The 8,309-nt window shown below is 25.0% G+C and overlaps 1 long non-coding RNA gene across 1 annotated transcript; it reads right to left on the bottom strand.

Moving 5' to 3' along the window:
• Window positions 1-2,866: 2,866 nt before the first annotated feature.
• LOC136087213 (uncharacterized) lies at window positions 2,867-5,175 on the bottom strand. The gene is made up of 3 exons (XR_010641631.1): window positions 3,756-5,175; window positions 3,270-3,463; window positions 2,867-3,168 (listed from the first exon to the last, which is right to left on the bottom strand). It is a non-coding gene; the product is annotated as an uncharacterized LOC136087213 (long non-coding RNA).
• Window positions 5,176-8,309: the final 3,134 nt, after the last annotated feature.

Below are 8,309 nucleotides of genomic sequence, written 5' to 3'. Positions count from 1 at the left end.
TAACAATGTAAATTTTGGTTGTTTGTTAAGCAATCAGAAGATTTGACAGATTAGGTTAAAAGTTGTTAATGGCAAAAATTTCAAAGTTAGTGCCCAGGCAATATATGTGACAATTTAGAGTCTTACAAAATAGAAGGTAATTGTCAATACTGGTCTAAAGTTTACTTTAAATTAGTTTCAAATTAAATAAGTTTTTGAATAAAAAATTTTTTTTTTTCATTCTTTTCAAATGCTTTACAAATAAGTACTTTAAATGTTAATAAAAGTTGCGATGTCTAAATCCATCACAAATATGCTAAAAGTTGACTTGCATATATATATATATATATAAATATATATATTTATATATATATATATATATATTGACATTTATATATATATATAAATATATATATTTATATATATATATATAAATATATATATATATATATATATTTATATATATATATAAATATATATATATATATATTATTTATATATATATATATATTAACAATATATATATATATATATATATATATATATATATATATATATATATATATATATATATATCTATATATATATATATATATATATATATATATATATATATATATATATATATATATATATATATATATATATATATATATATATATATATATTAATAAATTTGTTTCTCCGCTGAGCGGAGAAACAATTTATATGCGTCTATCGCGTATGTACATACCGCGTATATGTACGTAATTTATATGCGTAATTTATACGCGTAATTTATACGCGTAATTTATATGCGTAATTTTTACACGTAATTTATATGCGTAATTTATATGCGTAAAAAAAAAAAAGAAAAAAATTTCTTTAATTGTTGAACACTTTGAAAAAGCTGCAAAATCACTAGGACTGGAAAACTGTTAGGAATAAAGTAAGCAACTGCAGTTCATGCCTTTTCTTTAACAAGAGTTGATTATGTTAAAGCAAACAATATAACTTTTTCAAGAAGTAGTGTTATTAATGTTACACTTAAAGATGGAAAGTTACTTCCTCAAATGAATAAAGTTAATTATGCTAAGGTGTGAGTATTGGTTACTTTAATATTAAAAGTTATATTTTTAAAAATTTTTTCATTTTATGTTGTTCAGGGCATTAACGGTTTATGTGTTGAGTTTGTGTTAGATCAAGCTTGTATTACAGCCAATAAAAATACAGTTCCAGGAGATAAAAGCACCATGAAGCCTAGTGGTTTAAGATTAGGATAGTTTTTAACAAAACTTGTTTACAGTTTTTTTCATTTTTTTGATAAAGCAAGAATTATTACTTTTAAATTACGTCAAGGAATTTTTAAGAAAACGATTTCATAAAAGTCATTGATTTATAAAACAAGTGGTTGAAATCGGATTGGAAGCTCAAAAATTAACTAGTCAGTATTTGGGTACAATTTTTTTTTATTACTGTTTCCTTATTTATATATATTTGTTTAGATATTTACAGATTTTTTTACAAGTTTACGATTTGTGCTGCCACTCGGTTAATACCTGAGTTAAGTTGATACTGAAACTAAAATTTAAAAGAAGAAATTAACTAGTTAATTCTTTTCCATTTTCTTGCAACTTTATTCGGCTTCATTTTGTAATGATAATAGTCAGTGCAGAAAAAACTTCAGTTATCGATGAAAAATTCTTTTGCACAATTAAGTTAAACTGATATGCGTGAAGAAGAATTTGTAGGTATAGTTAAATCTGATCTAACCCAATAAGACATTGATTTTCTGGATTAAATATGTTTCTTTTATAAGCTTTTTTCTGAATCACATTTCTTTTTTTTTTTTCTTTTTTTTTACATTTTCGCTTCCAACAAGGACGCAAGCAACCACTATAGGAGTTGGAAGTTAATGGAAAAGAAAAGATGAAGTTTGTAGAGTAAGATGACGATTGACAGGCGACTTAAAAGATTGCAAGTTATATGAACCAAGAAAGCAAGATGAAGGAAGCGAATTCCAAAGAACTGATGTTCGAGGAAAAAAAGTAGACAAATAAGAGTTTTAGTGGCACTTTTCTGAATCCAATACATATCTTTTATAAGCACTTTTCTAAATTAAGTGCATTTCTTAACCAAGTCAAATACATTTTTTTAATAAGCAATTTAAAAGATCTGTAGCATTAGGGAAGCAGCTGATTAATAAATTCCATCACAGTTTGTTTGTAATTTGGCTTTAGATTTTATGTGATATTAAACACTCTTTATAAATTGATACTAGCGATGTTTACTTCTTCAGCTAATTTAACTAATTAAACAACATTTGTAAACATAAGTTTCCTTTATTCAGTTAATTGCTCTTGGATAATTCATTAGACGTTTTATTTTAATTTCCTTTTAAAGATTAATTTTTAAACCTTCGTCTTCATCAATGTTTTGCTGCTTCTTATCTGACTTTTTAATATAAAGAGCATCTTCTTTGTTTAGCAATGCATCATCTTGATTTTCGGAGTCCTATCAGCTTCCTTCCCAGCCGGCACAAAGACGTCTATAAGACGTCTAACGGTAACTTAAGTAAGCGTCTGAAGTACGTCTTAAGACGTCTATTTGTTAACACCTTTAAGACGTCTTGTATAGACGTTTGTAAGACGTATTGCGACAGACGTCTGTAAACAGTCTAGTATTAGATGTCTCATAGACGTCTAATTGAAAACTCGCTTGAGCGTCTAAAGAACGTCTTTAGACGTCTATTTGTTAACACCTTTAAGACGTCTTGCCGAGACATCTATTAGACGTTCTCTCAGCATTTATAGTAATGCATACCGAATCGACTAATAAAACAGACTTAATTATATCTAAAATCATATTTTATATTTTTTTACGTTTAAGATAATTAATAAATAAAATGTAAAAGGAACTATATATCTACAATAAAAAATACAATATCAATATTATTTACGACTGTCATCTTTTTTGCTCGTTTCTAAGGAGGCTCTAAACAACTTGATAAAATTCTTTTTCCGTCATCTTTAGGTACTTGAGCGTCACTACTTTGTATATTGTTTTGTAGGTCTCGGTTCCGCCAAAGATTAACTCATTTTGGCTTGTTCATTTCACCCATTTCATGACAAAATTGGTAAAAAATCGTTTGATTATGTTCTTGATCATATCTTTGTAATCAAGCCCTCCTGTAGGCTTTTATTGTACAATCTAAGAAGTAAAAGTCACATTTAACTAGAAGTAGCTAAGTGTCCAAACACACACACATGTGTGTGTACCGACATTAAATAATATCGATATATTAATCTTACTTTTTCATCTAGGAATGAATCCAATTTCATATTTTCTTCAAACAGGAAAAACTCGTCTTTTGATTTTATAAATGTCTAATAAAGTTATTGGAGATTGTTAAGAAATTAAAGTTGTTGGTAAAGATAAATAATGGATATATCGCTCATCCATTTAACAACTTTTTTTTGAAATGCCAGAACTTGTTGTTGAAAACCTAAAATAAAAAAAAACAATTTAATATACTTTTTCTGTTTATCATTAAAAACTATAATAAATAGTTCAAAAAATTTTGACACAATTTATACAATATTCTCAAATTATTTAGTATTAAAATTTGGATTTAAAAAAATCTAAACATCTAATACTAAATAAATTGAGCTCTCTACTTTTTAACTTTATCAACTATACAATAAATAAATTATAACCGACAATAAATAAATTTAAACTCACAATAAATAAATTTAAACTCACAATAAATAAATTTATAGTAAAATAAAATAAATCACCTTTCTAACTTAATTGATAATTAAAAATTTAAATAATTAAATAACGCAAAGCATTTGATATACGATATGTTAAACTTGAATTTGAAATTTGAATTAATTCATCTGAAGTAAACAACTTTGCTAAAATGGAAAAATTTAAACAGTTTTAAAATCATTGCAGAAAATTATGAACATAAGTTCAGTTTTCAGAATTGTTATTGTGCAATACCAGAGTGTAGTAATTGATGGCTTCACCACTTTTTACCTTTGCATAATACTGCTGCGTTATTTAATCATTTATACATGGTGGCCACCTACATTAAAAATTAAATTCTTTGATTTTTTCCAGAATCACAATTGAATTTATATTTGCTGACAAACAAAATAAAAATAATCGATAAAAACAAACTGTGAAAAAAAATTTAATAAGTTGAAAGTTTTTTTTGGTTTGTTCTGAAAATAATTTAAACTCCATAAATTTTCACTGACCTAAAACAAATTACCTAACCTTTCCCTGATTTTTAACATTTTGACAACCCTGTGATACCACTACTATATAACAAATAACGCCACATGGGAATTTTACAAAACTTTTATTTAAAGTAATGAAATAATTACCATTTATGATAGAACTTTTTTGTTTTAAAACCTTTTGATAACTGGTGGTTCCAATTGAATGGTGTTGAATCGTCAAAATCATTGCAATCACTTATTAAATGTGTTTTTCGCTTTCAGTGTGAAGTATTATTATTTCCAAAGGGCTTTGAATTTGTATCATCATGAAACACCAGTAAATCAATTCCAAGTTCTTAACACTTAATCTCATCGCCATTCTTTTCTTTCTCTTTTATTCCTTTATCCTGAGATCTATACTCACACTAGCCAATTATCACTTGAAAGAATATTTTTACTCATTGCTTTTTTCCATGAAAATCCTTTTGGTGTCCAACGCAATACATCTGTTTCAGTCAAACTATGAGGAATAGCATCTTCAATTACTCGAGAGTGTTCTTTCCGTACATAGACCACATTGAAATATTCAAAAATTTGATAAATAGGAAAACCTGTAAGAAATAGCAAATTTAAATTTTAATAAAAATATAAGAACTAATAAAAAATAAATTGAATTAAAAAAGTATTATACTAAAAAAAAATAACCTATCAATTATATGTAAATACCTAACAATCATAAGCAATTATATTCAGGGATGTATATTCTAGGGTTCCCCAGAATTTATATCCCTGAATATAATTTAACTTTCCTAGTTTGAAATAGACACTTAAAAACTGATATTTGATTCTATTATAATTGGAATCAGTTATAATAGAATCCAAAATGTTAATAATAATAATAACAATGATAGTAATAATAACAATGATAACAAGAGGATGAATATCAATAAAAACAACAATTAAATTATTGATAATTTTATTACTATTTGTAAAATTGATTATCACAAAAAGCAAACAAAATATTAAAAATATAAAATCTCAAAAAAAAAAGATTTATAATATTTTATATAATATATATATAACAATAAATAAAAACAGAAAAGACAAATAAAACTTTTAAGTAAAAGTTTTCTCAACATATGAGTTATTTAAAAATCCTCATTTTATACAGTCAAAAATAAGGAAGTAAAAAAACAATACAAATTTTTTGTTATAATAAAGTAATTCCATCAGTTCAAATAATTGAAGTACTATTTGTATTTTAATACATCACACACATTTACAATTTTGACACTAATCTATATAAAGGAAGACATTAAACATTATTATGTTGCAATAAAATACAATTAAAAGGTATATATATATATATATATATATATATATATATATATATATATATATATATATATATATATATATATATATATATATATATATATATATATATATATGTATATATATATATATATATATATATACATATATATATATATACATATATATATATATATATATATATATATATATATATATATATATATATATATATATATATATATATATATATATATATGTATATATATATATATATATATACATATATATATATATATATATATATATATATATATATATATATATATATATATATATATATATATATATATATATATATATATATATATGTATATATATATATACATATTTATATATATATATATATATATATATATATTCTAAAAATAGAACACTCAATGTTTTTAAAGAACAGAGCAATAATAAATTAAATTAAAGATAATTTATATATATATATATATCGTTTTATCTTCAAAAGATACATTAAGGATGTTCTGAAAGCATAACTGTCTTTATAAACATCATTTCTTTAACCGTAACTGCTTTGATCACAATTTTACTTCAGAAACTTTTCTATTTAAAAAACATGGCTGCCGTTTCTTTCACGCTTATTTAAATTTGAATGAAAGATGAATGGAAAAAATAATTATAAACTTCAAGACGCCTTAACTTTAGACGTCTTGAAGACGCAGTAAATATAACATTTTAACGCGCAAGAAAAAATACATCTTCAAGACGTCTACAAGAGAGCGTGTCTAAGACATCTTTTATTGAGACGTTTTGAAGATGTCTCAAAATTGTCTTAGACGTCTATAGACAAATGAGTATTGAAATAGACGTCTAATAGACGACTTGTGCCGGCTGGGTTCTCTTTAACATTTTTTTCTTGAGACTATTTAAATAACCGTCCTACAAATGAGCTTCCTTAACAAACTCATCACATGCAATATATTTTAAATAAAATAGAAAATAAATGATTAACAATTTCATTGTAATTACTGTAATTAAAGCCATAAATTTATATACTATTTATTTTGGATTTATTGAAAGTAAAGGTCATTCTTTTAACTCCTAATTTGATATTTTCTTCATTGTGGCGTCCTATCATATAAATGTTAGCATCAATTAATGTTGCACTGATCGCAATAAAATCCAACACTACGGAAGACGACTTAATGATGTGATCACGAGGCATCGTCAAATTTTTTCATTATGTTTATTAATTCTTAACTATTAAATGTATTTATTAAAAATTAATTATTAAATGCATCTATCAATCAGTGTGATGTAATAAAAACCTTTATAGTGTTTTATGACTCAAATTGTGGTGATGCTTTCTTCCTAAATGTTTCCTAATGTCAGATGTTCAACCAATATGAGCAGTGAACTTTTGATTACACAATATGCATAAAAAAATGGCATCATTTTGTTATTTTTATTGGATTATCAAATGTAATGAAATGAAGATGTATATTCCTAAAATAAATAATGTAATTATTAGTATTTTAGAAATAAGAAAAAGTCATTTAAATGTCTTTAATTCAGTTTAGTTCAGTTCACAACCTTTTTAACAGAGTTTAAGTTTTTTTAGTCAAAATGATGCAATAAGTTTATCAAATTACATGAGTCTTTGGATAATTTTGCCAAAAGACTATTAGCAAGAACTTTGAAATTGGGTCTTTCTAGTTTGGAGGGATAGAAATATTGGAGGTTGAAGTATTGTTTGAAGACCTTGTGGCTAATGATGTTGATGACCTTGCTGCACTTATTGTTTGCATATTTTATTTTCATAAGAGTTTTTGCATAATAGTTTTTGTTTGCATAATAGTTTTTGCTGTTTTCGCAAAAGGAGAGAGCAAAAACATTTACAAAAATAAAATTACTCTGTGACATGACAAAAGAGGGGGAGGAGTTTTTTCGCAACACTTTGTGACCGAGGGGATCTAAAAAAATTTTTTGCATGACATAATATGTGAACATTTCCTTATCCTGTTCTACTTTCTATTTTTTATTATTTATAAATACAAGTAGTATATTATAGTAATTGTAAACATTTTCGTCTCGAAACCAGTTTCAACACCGAAATAAAGAAGCACTTTGATCTTATACATGTAAACCCTGAGAGATCAAAGTGTTTTTTTTATTCATAATAGGTGATGCGTAAGTTATTGGACAAAATAAAAATGTCAAAACCTTATTTGTAAATTAAAAATTTATAAAAAAAAAGACCGTTTTTACATTTTTAAAAAAATAAAGCGTTTATCTTTTATTTAAGATCAGTTAATTGTTATATTTACTAAAAAAACTCCATCAACTGCTATCATTATCTCCATCATCTGCAATAATCTCAATTTCGCTTTGACACCTTTTATATTCAACTGGAAAAAATTTAAATCAAATTTTGTAGCTTTAATGCAATCAATTAAGACTTGCTCTTTTAAAGCTTTTCAATGTCCTTCATTAACCTTCTGTGCTAAATGTCCCAAAAGGTTTACAATTGGTTTTACTTGAACCACATTTAGAGGGCTGGATTCTTTATCAATGTAATTGACATATTCGTTCATTTAATTTAGAGAATCTTTAGAATAATGATTTTAAAATAAATAGTTAAAGTCTCTATAATGCTATAGGGGTATAATGGTAGGGCGCACGCTTCATAAATAAGAAGTTCCAAGTCCAATCCCCACCATGTCCCTGGTAGTACCCCATTCAACTTTTTTCTATGCACAGTGGCCATGTTTATCAGGGTTCGTGTTTCGGAGTTAG

The sequence above is a fragment of the Hydra vulgaris genome, chromosome 11 (assembly GCF_038396675.1).
Source record: "Hydra vulgaris chromosome 11, alternate assembly HydraT2T_AEP".
Lineage (NCBI taxonomy): Eukaryota > Metazoa > Cnidaria > Hydrozoa > Anthoathecata > Hydridae > Hydra > Hydra vulgaris.
The sequence above is the reverse complement of the archived record's forward strand: the minus strand, read 5'-3'. Positions and strand labels throughout refer to the sequence as shown.